The sequence below is a fragment of the Aethalodelphis obliquidens genome, unplaced genomic scaffold, assembly GCF_003676395.1.
Source record: "Aethalodelphis obliquidens isolate GAN/ISIS:26980383/991018 unplaced genomic scaffold, ASM367639v1 scaffold22, whole genome shotgun sequence".
NCBI classification, from domain to species: domain Eukaryota; kingdom Metazoa; phylum Chordata; class Mammalia; order Artiodactyla; family Delphinidae; genus Aethalodelphis; species Aethalodelphis obliquidens.
Genome location: NW_020837966.1, coordinates 4538750 through 4557190, shown reverse-complemented (window position 1 = coordinate 4557190; position 18441 = coordinate 4538750). Strand labels below are relative to the sequence as shown.

Genomic DNA, 18441 nt, shown 5'->3' with positions numbered 1-18441 from the left:
CATTCTTTTAGAAAATGACTTTTCCATGTTTTTCTTCCCAGCTAAGCCAACTCTACAAAACAGCCCAAACTAAATACCTAATGAGTGTGCTGTGTTGACGTGGATTTTGCTGCACATTTTAAAGTAAAAATAACAGGGTGTAGTAGGTAGAATTCCAAAGGTGTCTCCCCAAGACTCCTGTCCCGGGTTATTTAAACACTTATCCAGGCACTGGGTGAAGGGACTTTGCAGATGGAATTAAGCTTATTAATCAGCTGATCTTGAAATAGGGAGGGTATCCTGGGTTATCCAGGTGGACCCAATATGATGACATAGGCCCTTAAAAGTGGAAGAGGAAAGCAGAAGAGTCAGAGAGATGCAGTGGAATACGAAAGAGGAATGAGAAGGGGGGCAGAAGGAGAGGTCAGAGAGATTATAAGTATGATGAGAGGCTTTGAAGTTGGAGAAAGGGAGCCATGAGCCAGAGAACGCAGAAGGCCTCTTAAAGCTGTGAATGACTCCTAGCTGACAGCTACCAAGGAAAGTCCTATGACCACATGGAACTGAATACTGCCAATGACTTGAATGACTCAGATCCCCAGAAAAGACAGCAGCCCTGCCAATACCTTGATTCTGGTCTTGGGAGACCCAGAGCAGAGAGATAATAAATAAATTATTTTAATATGCGAAATATGTTGTAATTTGTCATGACAGCAATAGAAAACTAATACAGAGGTTGAACCAACATCTGTGTGTTGGACACAGCAAAAATGGAGACCTATAGCCGGCTGCTGTGTTTCTTACTTCCTTGCATATGAAGCAGGGTAGAGTCCAATGTTATAATATGACAAAGGGTAGGTCACATTTTCTAAATGCTAACCACGCGATAGATGCTTTGCTGGGTGCTTTCTGTGAGCTCCTTACCTTATTCTTTCCAATAGCCCTGCAAGAATTGGTGCTTTTATTATCATCTCCATTTTATACACGAGAGAACTCAGCCTCACAGAGGTTAGGTACATGGGCAGGGATGACACGGCTTATAAATAGCAGGGCTGGGACTCAAACCCATACCTATGGGACATCACAGCCTAGCCTGTATTTCACATGAACACTATATTTCACAATTAAATATGAGGCTAATATGTTTCCATATGCAAAACCACTGATATTTAAACTCTAACTAAACATTCACATTTAAGAATGCCTTTTGTCACATAAAGCCTACTGACCTTGTTTTAATACCCTTGGAATGCTACACCATCAGATGCTGAGCAAGGAGGGAAAAAAAATCAAAGCTGGTTGGTCAAGGAAACAGGAGACCCCTGTTCCCCCCACTCCAGGCCCTTCAAGTCAAAGCACAGTGCACACTCTTATATTTCTCTTCAAATCCTTGGAGGTCCCACTTGCTCTAGATTGTGTCAAAGATTGTACACTCTTCCCCACACCAGGCACTCAATTCTAGAGGTGAAAGCTGTGATGCAGACATTTTTATACCTTGAACATAAACATCAGGAACCAAAAGGAGTATCGAGTGGAGCAAATGTGATGCGTAACTGACTGACATTTTTTCTAGGGCGGGCCGGTGTGCTGATTTGATCTCAGTTGTCTGTACAAAAAGTGTGACTTCAAATTCAGCCAACGGGAAGTCAGAGCATGCAGCAGACCCCTCCTTGCCTTTATTCATTCACATATTCAAACATTTAACAAATAGGAACCAAGCTTCTGTCATGTGCCAGAGTTTGCATTGGAAGCTGAGGATACGGTGATGAATAAGACAGGCTCCGTGTTCATGGATCTTCCAGCCTAGAGAAGGAAGAATGGATCAGCAGGCAGTTGCAGGCCGGTCTAGTCAAGCTGTGATGGAGTAGGTACTGGATGCCGCGAGAACATGGGGAAGAGATGCCAAACTCAGCTTCAGAAACCAAAAATTGGCGTCCCTAAACTGGGACCTACAGGAAAAATACAGGCAAATACGGGGTGGAGGAGAATGTTCCAGACCAAAGGAATGTCATAATGGAGGTCTGATCTGGAAACATACTAAGTCCATAAATCTATCTGGAGTATGGAAGGCAAAGAGGCAGACTAGCGAAGGATGAGGCTGAAGGTGTCAGTGAGGACTGAGGTCAGAAAGGCTTTCTACTGCTTTAGGGAGTTTGAACTTTGTTTCAGTGGTTTCCAGGTTCCCTTGTAATAAAGAGCTGAGCAGAGACATGATCAGATGTGGGTGCTTTAGAACAGCGGTCCCCAACCTTTTGGGCACCAGGGAGCGGTTTCATGGAAGACAGCTTTTCCAAGGGCCAGGGGCGGGAGCGGGGAGCGGGGAGGGGATGGCTCAGGCGGTGACGCGAGTGCTGGGGAGCGGCAGGTGAAGCTACACTTGTCGCCCCGCCGCTCACCTCCTGCTGTGCCACCCCGGTGCCTAACAGGCCTGGGGGTTGGGGACCCCTGCTTTAGAAGGATCCCTCCAGTGGAACTATCAAGAATGGGTGTTGGAGAGTGAGTGGATGCAAGGAGACCCTTGGGAGGCTAGAGAAGTGTGGTCTGTGTAGAGGAAGGCTGGGATTAGGGATAGAGAAAGGCAGCTGGATTCCAGACCTATCTGGGAAGGAGAGTCAATGGAATTTGGTTGTGACGTGGAGGGAGAAAAGGGAGTCTAGGATGACAGCCAGGCCTGACTTGGCTAAATCTTATTGCAAATACTCTTCTAGGCTGACAGGCCCGAGTTGTGGTCCACAGAGGTGAGATGGGGTTCTAATCTGCAATTTGTAGAAGGCCTGATGAGTAGGGAATCAGCCGGGAAGCATGTCTTCCTTCTGCTGCGTGGGGCAGCCAAGAGCGCCTCTGTGGCTGGGCGTCTTGGGGCTTTCAGAGCAGGTGACTCCTCTGGGTTGCTTTGAATACGCTGACAAGAACAAAAGCTTTCAGGAAAACGACGTCCCAACTCCTTAGTGAAGCAGGAAATGATGAACAGTTTCACATGTTCGCTGTCTTTTCTTTGTTCTTGCTTTCTGCAGAGAAGAAGGCCTTTGCCGTTGAAGGTGGTGGGTGCCGGTTGCCCTGTGGGTTTGGGGAACGGTCGGTGCACCTATAACCTGCCCACTCCATGTGTCTTGAGGTGCTGTAATGTCTGGACAGGTGTCCTGACTCTTGGCTTTGACAGGTCCTGTCAGGGCTGCCAGTCAGTTGGGACTGGACCCTGGGAAGAGCCTGCAGGCCTGAGACTTGGTGACATTTGCCTGGTTAAACACCTGTGGCTGCTGTGACGCCATCGCTAAGCCCTGTCACAGGCTGACAGGTCAGGGCTCCTGAGATCCACTTACTGATGATGGTCCTTCAGTCTTCCTATTGCTCTAACTCTGCATCAGGAGAGGGAGATTTTTCGCGAGCAAGTGTGTAAAATATGTTCAGCGCCTAGCAGTGGTGTACAGCTGCTATCTGCTGCTTTGATCTGCCCATAATCGGTCTCCTTCTCTTCTGAAACCAGCAGCCAGATTTTCTTTGGGAAATCCCTTTGTTTCCACAGTTCTGGGGCAGTTACTCTTTGCCCAGCACTGTGTCAGGTATGGGCACTTGGCTCAAGCCAGCCAATCAGAATCCTCGACCCCCAGACCTGATCACTCAGAGGGAGCTGTCCTTTGGGCCACAGTGATTGGCTCAGGGGTGGGCACAGGACCCAGCTAGTCTCATTCTGAGTTTAGGACTGTTTGGATAAAGAAATGCTTGTTCTATAGAATCGCAAGCTGGGATGATGGCATTTGGGGTACTGGGGGCCACAGCCTGCCTGAGAAGGTAGTAAAAAGGAAGAAAGCAGACATGAGTGATGGGGGGGGGGGGGCAGAGACAGATCCCTAGGGACATTGTCTGAGCCCTTGGATTCAGCGGTGCCCAAAGCCAGCCTAGTCCTGCATGATCTAGTTACAAGAGCTAATAAATGTCTTTTTCAGTAAGCCAGTTTGAGTCCTGATGTGTCTCTTACTGAGTCTTGGTTCAAGTCAATTTAGCAAGTATTTGTTGAGATCTATGGTGGGAGCTGTACCTCAGAGCTGTAGGGAACACACGAGACGTGGTGTAGTCACAGCCATAAGTATTATAATTATTATTGTTCTATTAACTGGACATTTGTCCTGTTACCAGACACTCCTTTTCACTTTACACACATTACTTATTTGATCCTTTGAGTAAATCTTTGAATTAGAAATAATTACTTGAATTTTACAGAGGAGGAAACGTGGATCCAGAGAGGCTAAGAAATATATCCAATATAATATCATAATAACAATAGTAAAAAAAAAAAAAAATAGCTAGTCAGTGAAGGGGTAGGATGTGAGTTGTGATCTACCGTGACTCCGAAGTCTGTGTTCTCACCACCTGGCTTTCTTGCCTCCTACCCTTGTGTACTCATGCTCTGGCCAGGGAGACATAAAGGAAATACACTGTGTGCTGCAGGACAGGTGAGATTATTCCCTCCCACCCCAAGAACTTGGAAATAAAGAAAGTAGATTGCATACCCATGAAAGCAGCATAGAATGGATCAGAGCAGAGATTTGCCAACTTGCCCTAAAGAGCCAAAGTGGCTCCTGGCCAACCAGGCTGGATCTAGCTGCCTAAATGCATTGACAGCAAAGAAGGAATGAGTGTGTCAGGAGAGGGGTCACCCAACCACGGAAGCAAAGAGCAAAGAGGGGTTGGAGAGGAGAATCTTGGGGACGCCTATCCTGGCACTCTCCAGCGGTTGGGAGCCGTACCCATGGGGCTTCCCGAGGGCTGGTCTATCCTTATGGAGGGATGAGTGAGGAGGCTGTGGCCATAGAACCCAGCAGTCACTCTTCCCATGAAAGCTACTGTCTTCATTGTGGATTAGCACACGGGGCCTCTTAGCATGATGCCCTTAAATGCCTGCTTCAGCCAACAGCCCTAGTACTGGAAACACCATGCTCCTTTCATCATGATCCCTCCTATTCTCCTTTTAAATCATTTTGAAAACACTGCTTCCCTGAAGGGTGCATCTATAGGGAAAGGACTGCACTTGCCATACATAGACAATGCAGGTTCTGCAGTGATGGCTTAATATCATCGTAAATGAACGAATTGGCTTTCGAAGTCTAATTTGGCTTCCCCATGAGTCTGCCTATGAGAGACTGGGTTGGTCAGAAGCTGGCAAGCATCGGGGGCCATACATCTATTAGAGTTCTCCGTGTAAAGTAATCACCAGGCATCCTGGTGCCGGCAACTCTGGAAACTTCCCTTTTAGAGGTGGATTTCTTCCTTGCACTGACAGAGTGGGTTTTACGACTTCCCGGACTTGAGGCCAGGCCTGTATGATGGAATAGTAACTATTTATTACATCCTGGACAGGGGGTGCTGAGCAGACAGAAAGAACGGCATGCATGTTGGAATTAAGTGAACTTGAACTTGCATCCCAGCTTCAGTGTTACTGGGTATGTGGACAAGTTTTCCAACTCCCTAGTAAGGTTCAGTTTCCTCCTGTAAAGCATGAGAATAATAACAGGATCTACCTCATAGAATGGCTATGAAGACTAAAATGAAAAAAGAAAGAAAAAGATGCAAAGGTTTAGCAGGCATCTGACATGGTTGCACTCATTAGCTGTTAGCTTCTATCTGGTTACCTATATCATTGCCTCCTCTGGCAGGATACTCCCCTCTGCTCACATACTTTTCTAGGTATGGTCCAGGCTTGAGTGAGCAATACAATGACAGTACAGGCCCTCAGGAAGGCAGGGAGACTCAGAGAAAGAACGCACCTAGCCTTACAGGTAGGCTGGCTAATGCAGCTGTGTACAGGGTCCAGACTGGAAATGTCAATAAGGGAACTAGACCGGTTGAGAAATGGGTTGGAATGGATGGTCAGGCCTGGCTTACAGAGGCATCACATGTCAGCTCCAGCCTCACATGCCATGAGGGAACACAGGCCCAGTATGATCATATCTGTGCATTTTTAAAAGAAAAACCAAGAATCCAGATTTCTTTGTGAAATATCCCATTGTTTACTTTACAGCAACTAATTTGAATTCCCTTTGAAGACTGCAAGCCAAACAATCATCCCATTTGACAGAAACTGGTCTTGGGGCTTTAATTTATTATCTCTACCTTAAAGGCTGGGCGGGATTGGGGTAAGGGAGTCTGAACTGGGGTTCCCCCAGGAGCAGATTCTACAACAGAGATACAGTACAAGTAGTTTATTTGGGATGGGATCCCAGGAAACATCAGTAGGGCAGTGGGGAAGTAGGACAGGGATGGGAAAGCAACCAATAGAGGAGCTGTTAGCAAGTCATCGCGGTGGTTGACTGGTGACTGCAGCTTAATCCTGTAGGGACCTCTGGGAGCCAATGTAGGATACATGCCTCAGAGTGACCCACCTAAGGCGTGAGGCAGCTGGGGTAAACGTACACTCCCTCCCATCAGTCATTGGCTGAGGGCTGCTCCCCGGCGGCGTCAGCATCTTCACGCCCTTCCCCTGCCATAAGCTTGTGCCGGGTGGGCCTTGGGGGCCAGAGAAGCGGGCAGGCAAAGGCAGGCCAGGATCAGCAGTGGGACGTAGGTGGGACACTAACAGTGTCCGTGGGAAATTGGCAGAAGGAAGCAGTCAGCATTAGTCACCACGTTAGCAAACGTTCAAGAGACCCTTCCAAACATTCCATCTAGTCCAGCAGCTAGGGGTGGATGACGAAGTCCTTCACACGGGCTTCATTTGCCTCGTCAGATGAGGCTTCCAGCACATGCCTCTGGTCTCCTGCTTGTGCCAAAGCAGGAGTTGAGGTTGGAAAGAGATGTGAGCTCCTAACAGGAATGCCCGCTCGCCGCGCTTGCCTCTTGAGGCTCTGTCTGTCAATTACAGAAAGATCTGCGAGATTCCGTTCTCCTCTATTATCTTCCACAGGGGTCTCCAGTGGCAACTCTGCAACCGTTTTCTGCAGAGTGGTTCAAATTGTTTTATATCTCCTTAGCTGCCAAGTACAATGTCATAAGCAATAAATAAATAAATTGTTGGCCTATATGGAAAGCATATTTTGTCCAGATGCGTCCTTGAAACTTCAGCCCTGAAACATGAAAGTCAGATTGGAAACCACATTCTCAAAGCTCGGGGGAAGTAGGCTCACACGGAAAAGCCATTTGATTGGCAGGTGCTGCCACCCAGCACCCGAGGTGTGTCCTGCAGATAGGCCAGGCAGCGCGCCTTCTGAAAAACTGAGCTTGCGAGTTTTTCACGCCAGTTTTCGAGCTTAGCATGGGTAGGCCAGCTGCACAGGCCAGGGGCGAAGGAGGACTGGAACCTGGAGGGTTGCTTGTCTGGAGGAGCCGAGACCTGTGTCTTCCTTTTGATCTCCTCTTGACCAGCTGGGTTGAAGCAAGCCTTCCTCATCCAGAGGGCTACGTTCAGCACCCTTGTCCGGAGGGCAGACAGTTCTCAGCTACGTTGTCTTTGCTGCATGCAGAGGATGAGGGTGGGGGGAGACCTGGGTGGTGGAGAATCACACAGAAAGATGTTCAGTGTGTTTTAGCTGGTTTAGCCAGCCCTGAGAGCCTGCGATGGAGTGAGCATTCCAAGACAGAGCTGGGGCTGGGTGAATACATGACCCGGGAGAGCAGACGTGGCCTCGGTGGCAGGAATTACCACGTGGAGTTCACCAGTGGTGACATGGGCTGCCTGTGTCAGCTGGCAGGGAACGCTTTTAAATGTCATCTTTATTGCTATTTAAATTTAAATGACATGCTCATAAAAGGTTAGACAGACTAGAGATGCATGAAGAGAAAAGTGAAAGTTCCTCTTCGACATCCCCAGTTCCATCCCCGCTGTGTTCTCCCAGAGATTCTTCTAGACTGGTGCACACACACACACACACACACACACCCCACACACATGTTATAAGAAATGAGCTTGTATTATGTACATTATTCTATAAGTCCCTCTTTTGCACGTCACATACTTTGATCATCTTTCCATGTCATATAATCTTTGCCATTGCTTCGTGGCGCTCTTTTGACAGATTATAATAATTTGTTACAGTTTTCAAAACGAATTCTCAGATTGCTTCCCAAATTGCCAACCTGTGGTAAACAACCAAAAATGTGAGCAGCTGATGCTATTTTCATTATTGCCAGTAGGAGTAATCTTTTATCTTACCTGTGGAATTTGATAGAATTAAAGTGAACAATGGAGAAATTCATGAGAAAAATGACCCTAGAAATAGCGATTTGGGACATGTATATACACATGTGAAATATATGTGTGTGGGGGGGTGTATAAAGTATAATAAAATTCAATAGAGATGATTGACTCTCAGTAAAACTAAAGATGTTACTTCTGTACCTGAGTTACTGTTCTTGAATGAATTCCTTCACCCACCCGCCAAGAATGAATTTTATGCTTATATGTATTCTTTGACTGGTAGCCCAGCTCAGTAGCAAAGTGTGAGGCTACTGCTTGATACCATAGCTTACTAAAAACATACGCTGTGGGTTCAGATACCAATTTTGATGCTCTCCAGTATACAGTCTTAGTCAGTGTGTTTAACTCTCTCTGTGCCTCTGTTTCCTCATTTCTCAAAGCACAGTGAGGATATGTTCTTCCTAGGGTGGTTGGGAGGACTAAAGGAGAGAAGCCCTTACCCTGCCTGCCCAGCAAATAGGGATTATTAGTAGTAGAAAGAGAGTGTGGTCATTAGCAGACAACTGTCAGGTATGTATGCCTGATGAGATATATGCAGTACACACACTATAAATATCCAACTTGATAGGTGCTCATTGTTTTCTCCCAGCTGGGTAGTTGAGAAAGAATCATGGAAAATAAAATGAGTAAAAAATAATTTTTAAAGTCAACAGTCAACTAACACTACTTCAAAATGCCGTGGAGGTTGTCGCAAACCATCAGCTGTTCTAGACCAGAAACAGAACCTGATTTCCAGTTGTTGATGATAAATAAACACAGTACACTGCCCTTTGCGATGAGTGGCTATTTTTTTAACCCATGCAGATGTGTGCTATTTACATTGAAGCTGTCATACAAATTAGCAAAGGCCCACAGAGTCTGAAAGAAGGCAGGCTTCCTACCCTGAAATGTTCACAGGAATGGAAACTGGCTTATCCCGCTCCTCCTAGCTATGGTGCCACAGTCCTGGTAGGAATGACTGGGGAGAACTGAAGAGCTTTTCCAGGCCAGTAGAAATGTTTGCTGACCAAGCAGGCTTAGAAGCTCATGTGCAAGGCTGGGTAAAATGAAATGCAATAGGGTTTGGAGCTGCTGTGATTTTGACTTTTTGGCAATCTGGGAAAAGTTCTGACACTTCAACAGATATGAAAATCCTCTCATTTGGTACAGGCTTGTGCATGGCAGATTAACTCTGAATTAAAACACCAATTAGAGTGCAATGGATGATCTCCTGTTTCTCTGAGGAGAGGATTTTCTGGGCAAAATACTTGTTTGGCTACACTCAGACGTACCCCTGTGTCAAACTGTATGCATGGGCTGTTAGAGGGAGAGCGCAGAGGACTGAACCACAAAGTCAAAACAAGGAAGGGCTAGGAGGGTATTTCAAATTCTGGTTTTTCAACCCCTTCCATATAATAAAGAGATAACGAAGGCTCAGGACAGTGAAGAGTCCAGCTCAATATCCTCAGTGAGGCCTGAGACTAGAACCCAGGATACAAGGCATCCATTAAATGCTCTTTCACTAGACTGCGTGGCTTCTAGATGATCTTTCTCTTAGGGGATGCACAGAGACATGAAGATATAAGCAGTTTAAATATAAGCTTTAAAACTCCAATGGCTGATCTTTTCTGGAGAGGAAGCAAATCTCTGATTGTATACATATAGAAACATTTGGGTTCTAGAAGAGTGATTCATTAGTTCTCTAAGTACTGTGGAGGACCTGCAGAGGGCCAGCCTCCAACAAAGACCTAGGACTTACAGTATAGCACGTACAGGTCCCTTTCCTCAATGCAAATGTGTGCCCTTGATGCAGTGAGGACAGAATCATATTCAGTGTCCTCTGAGAGGCAAGCAGAAAGGGCTCTGAGGACACAAAGAGGCTGGCTTTTCAGTTCTGCTTAGATGATTCAAGGACAGCTTTACTTGACCTGGGTCTTCAAGGGGTAACTTCTTGGCAGAAAATTCATTCATTCGTTTAATTGAAATTTAATGAGCACCTACTTTTTGCCAGTGTTTGTGCCAGGTAAACAAGCAGTAAATACAGAACAGTAAATAATACTCTGTTCTTAGGGACTTTGACCTTCTCTTGGGGAGAGTCAGAAATTAAGCAGGTAAATGAAAGACTAAGTGAGATGATTTTGGGTAGCTATAAGTACAAAGAGGGAGACGAGGGGACGTGGTGGAAAAGCCCAAGGGTGAGGATCTGCCTCAGATAAAATCATCTGAAAGGCTGATGTGGTGCTGTGACACCTGGATGGAGGAGAAGCCAGCACAAAGAAGGCCAGGGCGGTGGTGACCAAGTGAGATGGGGAAGGTGGTGCGAGGTGAAGTTGGAGCGGTGGGCACTAGCCGGTTTTCACAGTACCCAGGCTAGAAGACGTAGGCTGAACGTTCTTCCAGGAGAGCTAGGGAGCGTTGGGAGGGTTTGGAGCAGGGGAATGCAGTGCTATATGAGTGAGGAGGCAGAGAAGCATAAAAATCACCAGGCGGGAGATGGGCTTGCAGCGGCAGATTCCGGCCTCCCACAATGCCAGGTAGTCAAGCAGAATTCTACCAAGCCTTTCTTTAGGATCGCAAACAGGCAGAACTATAATCAACGCAGTCCCTGTGCTCCACAGTGAGGAAACTGAGGTGTGGAGAGTCAACACGTGTGACCAAGTTGGGCAGGGGAAGGGCTGGGCCCAGACCCAGAATTTGGGATGCTGCTTCCTGTGCTTCGTCCCCGCCTGCTTCCTCTGCCTCCTTACCCACCTGCCTGTCTTCCAGGGACTGAGATTTAAAATCCATTCCCCATCAGACATTTCAGAAACGTCTTTTATGGTTTGTTTTTAGTGTTGTGTGAAAAGGCAGTCACCTTGAATGACTTCTGCTTGACAGAAGTGTCGGCACTGTCACCACCTACTCCACGGAGTAGTGGCACGTGCCAAGGGAACCCTGGCTCCGTGGGGAAATGAGGAGGAAGGCCAAGAGCTGTTCACCAGAGCTAGAAAGCAGGGTCAGCTCTGTCCTGACTGACCGTGTGGCCTAGAGAAAGTCCCTTCTTCACTGTGGACCTGCATTTTTTTAATGTGTCAAATGAGAGGATTGGGACATAGGCATTATGAAAAAAACTACTTTGAGTAATTTTGAACTAAAGTAAACAGATTGTGGCAGGACTTCTCAGAGCCTTTACTATACTAACGAGCACTGTCAAACTCCAAGAGGGAAGTACAGTCCGATGCACATCACAGGTGTATTTATGTGCTTGGCCCTGGATGGCTTTGGAAGAGGACACCTCATAGAACTTGTGCTCCTCGGGACACTCTCAGGGAACTGGTCTGTGAGATGAGACAAGGGAGATGAAAAGGAGCCTGCATTCATGTCCTCTCCCGGCCTCGTCCCACAGTGGCACAGAGCGACCGGTTGTCCTGTGTCTCGGTGGTGTGCGCCCTCTCCCCTACAGCACTTTCACCCTCTCTCCGCTGCCCCCCTCCAGAGACCCACAGAGGCTGTCTTCTGAAGGAGCATGACTGCAGAAACAGCTTCTCTCCCCCAGGGCCCACTGGGAGCCTGTCCTGTGCTCCAGTCTCTGAGAAGGCTACTCCCCCTGCCTGATGACCACAGTGGCCACATCTCTGACCCTGGATGGTAGGATAGTGATATCCTCCTTTGGTAGGCAAACTCTAGGTCCACTGGTCTCTCTTTCTCCCTGGAGTTTTCTCTGGAATGTTCCCTAGGGGCCTTTTCAGTTTTTACATTTTCTCTTACTGCTTGTCTATCAGCCTTCTCTGCTCCTTGGCAGCCACGCGAGATGCCTCAGGAGGTACCAGCCTGTGTGCATGGTGCGTCTCTAACAGCGCCCACATGACTGTTATCCTCATCCTAACATCTGCTATTTTTTTGAGCACTTACAATGCTCCAGACAGTGTGTAAAGAGCTTTATCTGCACTGACTCATAGTCTCCTGTCAGCAGCCTTATGAGGTATGGGCACTGTTTTTATTCTACTGAACGGTGAGGACACTGAAGCTTGGTCAGGTCGCTCCTCAGAAGTCTCGCAGCCAGTGCATGTGGGGGCTGGAGTCCCACCCAAGGCCGCCCCCCAGGTCTGCATTGGATGGTTGTACTGCATTGCTCTATTAATGTTTGGATGAGTAGAAGGTGAATGAATGAATGAGTGAATGGATGAACGTGTGAGGGAAGGATACCTCCCACCATCTCACCCGCAGCTTTAGGAAACCTGCCTGGCCATGGGGGAAAGCAACCATGCCCTTTTTGAGCCACCACTCTCTGAAGGTCACATTCTCTCTCTCTGTCTTGTCATCCCCTCCCACCAGGTTACAAGTGGGCACCACCTTATTGTCCCAGCAGCAGCCCACAGCGATTCCACCCACCGGTGGGCACACACCCCCCCCCCCCACCCAGGGCGAGGCAGCCTCAGCTGGATCTCAGCCGGGGTTTCAGCCTATTGCGGTTTACGGTGCCACTGCTGAGTTTCTCAGCAAGAGAAGGGCAGCTGTTCTGGGACTGAAACATGAAGAAAGATGGGCTGAGATCAGATAAGCATCCCTTCCCAAGCAGACGTACCTCCCAATTTGCAGGCCTTTGTCATATTACTAGCAGTTAAGGAACGTTGAAATGGAGCTCTAGCCTTGATCTGAATTATAATCTCCGAAGCTATATTTAAGTCTACCTAAAGATATTTCAATTTGCTCTCTCTCTTCCCCGCCCCCCCTCCTTGGCTCAGAGCATACTTGTATCCCTGCAGAACACAGAAAAGCTGGGACGTATTGCTTAATGTTTTACATTACAGTTGTAAGTCCTTCTTATCCTTTGATAATCATATTTTAACTTTTAGTCAACGTGCTCGGGGGTGTGCCTGTGTCTGTGTTGTATATAAGTTCACATTTATACGAACGGCATTAGCTCCCTTTATCTTTTTTTTTTCCCCCAAAGCCATGCTTGTAAGACTACATTCAGCAGCGGATTAATCCCCAAATGACTTAGTTCAGCTTTCGCAGCGGCTGACAAACAGCCTGTCTCCTGGACGGGTGTAGACTGTGCGGTGGTTACGATTAACAAGTCTTCGGGGGGCTGTAGCACAGGGAATGAGAACTGGGCCGGGAGGTCACCAAACAGTAGTGAACACTGCCAGCGAAAAGGGCCCACGGAGGACCTTTGGTGGAGGAGGACACGTTGTAGAGGTAGGGGTTGGGTTTTTGTCCTTCAGCAATTGTCCAGTAGCGAGCTGAGGAAGCAGATGAGCTGCGTGGCCTGTGTGTGTGTGTGTGTGTTGGTGTGTGTGAATGTGTGGGTGTATGTATGTGTATTGGATGGGAGAGAGGGCATATCTTTTAAGACGGTAGGTTTGGGTGTTCGATTTTTGTTTGAAATATCATTCATCACTTATTACCTCTGTGACCTTAGGCAAGTTGCTTAGAATCGGCATCTCTGTGCCTCAGTTTCTCTCTGTGCAAATAGGGATTCATTCATTATTCAACAAATATTTGTGGAATGCTCTATTCCAGGCCCTGTTCTAGGCACCAGGGATGCAGCAATAAACAGAAAGACAAAAATCCCTGCCCTTATGGAACTTCCATTTTACTGGTTAAAAAAAACTTTCAGGGAAGGTTATTTATTATAAGGACCAAAATAGATTGTGCATATAAAATGGCTAGCACAGTGTCTGGCATGTAAAAAGATTTTGGTAAAAAGGAGCAAATATTAATATTATTGTTTTTTAGGTCCATTTACAAAGTAACACCCTACCCTAAAAAAAAGTCATGAATCTAAATTCCACTATTTTATTTTATAAGCTTTTTTTTCTTTGGGAAGTAACCCATGCATACTTTGGGAAAAGATGCTCTGTATATGTTTTGCCAGCTCAGTCAAAACAGTCCATCTATGCACCAGACATCTTGAAGGATAAAGATGCTTCTTGAATGGACTTGAGCAAAGGAAGATCAGCTCTCAGGTGACAGCTCAGACATGACAAACTGGAACAATGCAGAAAGGAATGCGTGAAGGGGTTGGATTAAGAATTGCAGGGCAGTTACTTTCTGCAAACTGATATGCAAGCAAGCAAGAAACACAGGCACACCTTGTTATCCAGAAACACAATAAACAAAAATTCACTATTACCGAATTGCAGAACAGGCAAACCCCTACGTAAAAATGAGTTGTTATTAAAAAAGGGGGGGTTGCAAAATTGTTTTGGAATGTGGGCCTCATTTTCACTAGTCTAGAGTTCATGGACTGATCCTCAAGGGCTTACTTAATATGCACTTATCTGAAATGTATTCTTTCCCCCTCACCAGCCGCTATGTGCAACATGGCTTTTATGGGAAGACGCACTGAAAGGCTCTCTTGTCCCTGTACCAACCTGGCACTAGTTTGTACTAACTATACAGGAGTCCCCTTATCCGAAAATTCACCCTCTGAGGCCAGTGGTTTAAAGGTTGCAGGAAAGCCAACATTGTCATAACATGAAAACATTCATGAATTAATTGACCACTTATCAAATTAGCCTCACTTAGACATCGTCCCCATTTCATGTTGGGCCTCCCACTATGTTAAGAGTCAGCTCCTTTGCGTATCTGTCTTTATTGGATTATCCAGCATCCAGAAATACAGTGAAAATAGATCATACATTACTTGCAAGATGAAGCAACAAATTTTTCACAAGATGCAAGCGTTTATCGCGATGTTAGAAACCAAGTTTGTATTACATGCACATTCATTAACGAATGAAGACAACTTGTATCAGTTAAAAAGAGAAAAGTCAGTAAGCATGATGACACATCAGGGGCTTCAAAGTGAGTGACTGGGTGTTAGATGCTATGACATATCCTTGGGGAAATGGCAGAAGTCTCAAATATTTTTGCAAATGTCACCCTCTTAATGCCTGGGCTAATGGAAGTAAAGGATGTCAAATCATACACTCATACAGCCACGTTAAGCAAAAAATGGGTCAAATAAGTCAACACATTTTATTCTTTGCTCTTTACAGCAGCGGTCCCCAACCTTTTTGGCACCAGGGACCGGTTTCGTGGAAGACAGTTTTTCCATGGACCGGGGCTGGGGTGGTTTGGGGATGATTCAAGCACGTTACATGTACTGTGCCCTTTATGTCTATTATTATTACAGTGTAATATATAATGAAATAATTACACAACTCACCATAATGCAGAATCAGTGGGAGCCCTGAGCTTGTTTTCCTGCAACTAGATGGTCCCATCTGGGGGTGATGGGAGGCGATGACACCGACGTGTGTTGCTTATGTCCAGTCTTCTCCGTGATCTCGTTTTGGTCGCTGTCACTGCGGAAAACCCTGCTTCATAAAGATAGGATGTTGGAGATGCAAGCAGGCTTTTCAGTGCTTTTGTGGCAATCTCAGGATGTTCGCCTTGACTTTAATCCAGAACGTATGGAGATTTGAAGTTGTCTCAGACATACTTTTAAGGCCACCGTCATTTGCAATCTCAAGCAGTTGATCCTCTTCTAGCACGGACAAAGTCGATTCACCTGGCTTATTCACCAATGGGTCATGGACCCATTCCTTCCCAGTCCGGGCGTCTTTTGAGGTTGGGAAGTAATGCTCAAACTCTTTTGAAAGCTGAGATAGGTGACCATGCACCAGCTGGGAGAAAGAAGGCCCTCACTCAGTGGCTTTCAAAATCTCTGCTAATGTTTGAAACATGTCAAAAATCCCAGTATTCACTTATTACCCCCGTAATTCCAGTTTGGCTTTGAATGCAGCCACTTTATCTGCCGACTTGAACACAGTTGTCATCCTCCCCTGAAGTGACAGATTGAGTTCATTGAGCAGGTTGACTATGTCACACAAGTAAGTTTTGCGACCCATTCTGTGTCACTGAAATGTGCCGCCAGTGGTGCCTGTTTTTCTAAAAGAAATCTCTGGAGTGGCTCTTGTAACTCACAAACTCTGGCCAGTGATCTACCTTGAGGAAGCCGTCTCACTTCTGTGTGTAAGAGAAGACGTGTGTGCTCTGCGTCCATCTCCTCACAGAGCTGCACGAACAGACGTGAGTTAAGGGCACGTACTTTGATGTGGTTGATAACTTTAATCACATCCTGCAAAATGTTGTTAAGTTCAGGTGACATTTTTCGGCTAGCCAGCATTTCTCTATGGATGACACAGTGCGTAGACTCACATTTCAGAAGCGACATCTCTGACCCGAGTAGTGAAACCAGAAAGCCGTCCAGTCATGGCAGCCGCTCCAACCGTGCATATACCGACACAAAATGACCAATTCAGTTTTCCTGGTATGTAATCATTCAAAGACTTGAATAGTTCTGCAGCTGTGGTGTTGGTTGGCAACAAAAGTGCACAGAGGATATCCTCATGCACATCCTCCTGGAAAATATATTGCACAAAACCAAGCATTGTGGCCTTGCTGTCAACATCGTACTCATCAACCTGGATTGCGTACCACGGTGACTCATTAATCCTCTCGTAACAATTGTGCCTCAGTATCCTCTGCTGTTTCATCAGCTTCTCTAGTTATGGTGCTAGCTGAAAGAGGAACACGTGCCACCTTTGGAACTGCGGCCTCTCCTAAAAGTTCACGACAGATGTCCTTAGCAGCAGGCAGGATCAACTCTTCACCAGTAGTAAAGGGCTTCTTAGCTTTAGCAATGAGGTTAGCCACTAAGAATGATGCTCTCAGTGCAGACGCATTTGATGAAGTGGTGGCCTTCAATAATTGCTTCTGTTCTTCGTGTTCACGCCTTTTTCTTGTGGAAAACTCCAAAGGCTTGTCTCTTAATGCAGGGTGCTTGGTCTCCGTGTGGCGAAGCAGTTTTGAAGGTTTCATGGCTTCATTGGGTAGCTGGTCGCCACATAGTATACAAAGCGGGCTTGGAGAACGTGAATCATCTGTTGCAATTAACCCGTAATTTAAGTAGGACTCTTGGTATTTTCTTTTAAATGCAGCTTTCTTTTTGTTGGCAGTCTTAGAGTCTTCTGCTGTTTCATGATTGGGTCTTTCCTCCTTTTCAAAGAAGCTCTCCAGCGACATTTATTTTTTACTCATTTTGGCTAGGGTTAACTTGTGGGTTTACCAAAACTGTGACTGAGACAAGTGTGCAGTGCAGACAAGAGGAACGGAAGGAAGTGGAAAATAAAATAATGGGCAGGCCATGCGCAGACTAAAATAAGTGTCGGATTCTGACTTAAAGCCTGCCACCAGATGCAGCTTTACAACTGAAGTACATCAACTCACTTGCCACTCTAAAGCCTGCCACCAGATGCAATTTAATTGTCAGTTGCCACTCACTGATAGGGTTTTGATATGAGTCTGCAAGCAATTGATTTATTATGGTCTCTGTGCAGTCAGACCTCTCTGCTAATGATAATCTGTATTTGCTGCCACTCCCCAGTGCTAGCATCACTGCCTCAGCTCCACGTCAGATCATCAGGCGTTAGATTCTCATAAGGAGCGTGTAACCTAGATCCCTCGCATGCGCAGTTCACAGCATGGTTCACGCTCCTATGAGAATCTAATGGCGCCACTGATCTGACAGGTGGTGGAGCTCACACAGTAATGTGAGCGATGGGGAGCGGCTGTAAATACAGATGAAGCAGAAGCCAGAAGAACTACAGTCCTGCAGCCTGTGGAACAAAAACCACATTCACAGAAAGACAGACAAGATGAAAAGACAGAGGGCTATGTACCAGATGAAGGAACGAGATAAAACCCCAGAAAAACAACTAAATGGAGTGGAGATAGGCAATCTTCCAGAAAAAGCATTCAGAATAATGATAGTTAAGGTGATCCAGGACCTTGCAAAAAGAATGGAGGCAAAGATCGAGAAGATGCAAGAAATGTTTAACAAAGATCTAGAAGAATTAAAGAACAAACAAACAGAGATGAACAATACAATAACTGAAATGAAGACTACACTAGAAGGAATCAATAGCAGAATAACTGAGGCAGAAGAACAGATAAGTGACCTGGAAGACAGAATGGTGAAATTCACTGCTGTGGAACAGAATAAAGAAAAAAGAATGAAAAGAAATGAAGACAGACTAAGAGACCTCTGGGACAACATTAAACGCAACAACATTTGCATGATAGGGGTCCCAGAAGGAGAAGAGAGAGAGAAGGCCCTGAGAAAATATTTGAAGAGATTATAGTCAAAAACTTCCCTAACATGGGAAAGGAAATAGCCACCCAAGTCCAGGAAGCGCAGCAAGTCCCATACAGGATAAACCCAAGGAGAAACACACCAAGACACAGAGTAATCAAATTGGCAAAATTAAAGACAAAGAAAAATTATTGAAAGCATCAAGGGA

General features: G+C 46.1%; 1 pseudogene; it reads left to right on the top strand.

The window, feature by feature from the left end:
* The first annotated feature begins 2942 nt into the window (after positions 1-2942).
* On the top strand, positions 2943-3593 carry LOC113628143 (uncharacterized; annotated as a pseudogene).
* The last annotated feature ends 14848 nt before the right edge of the window (positions 3594-18441 follow it).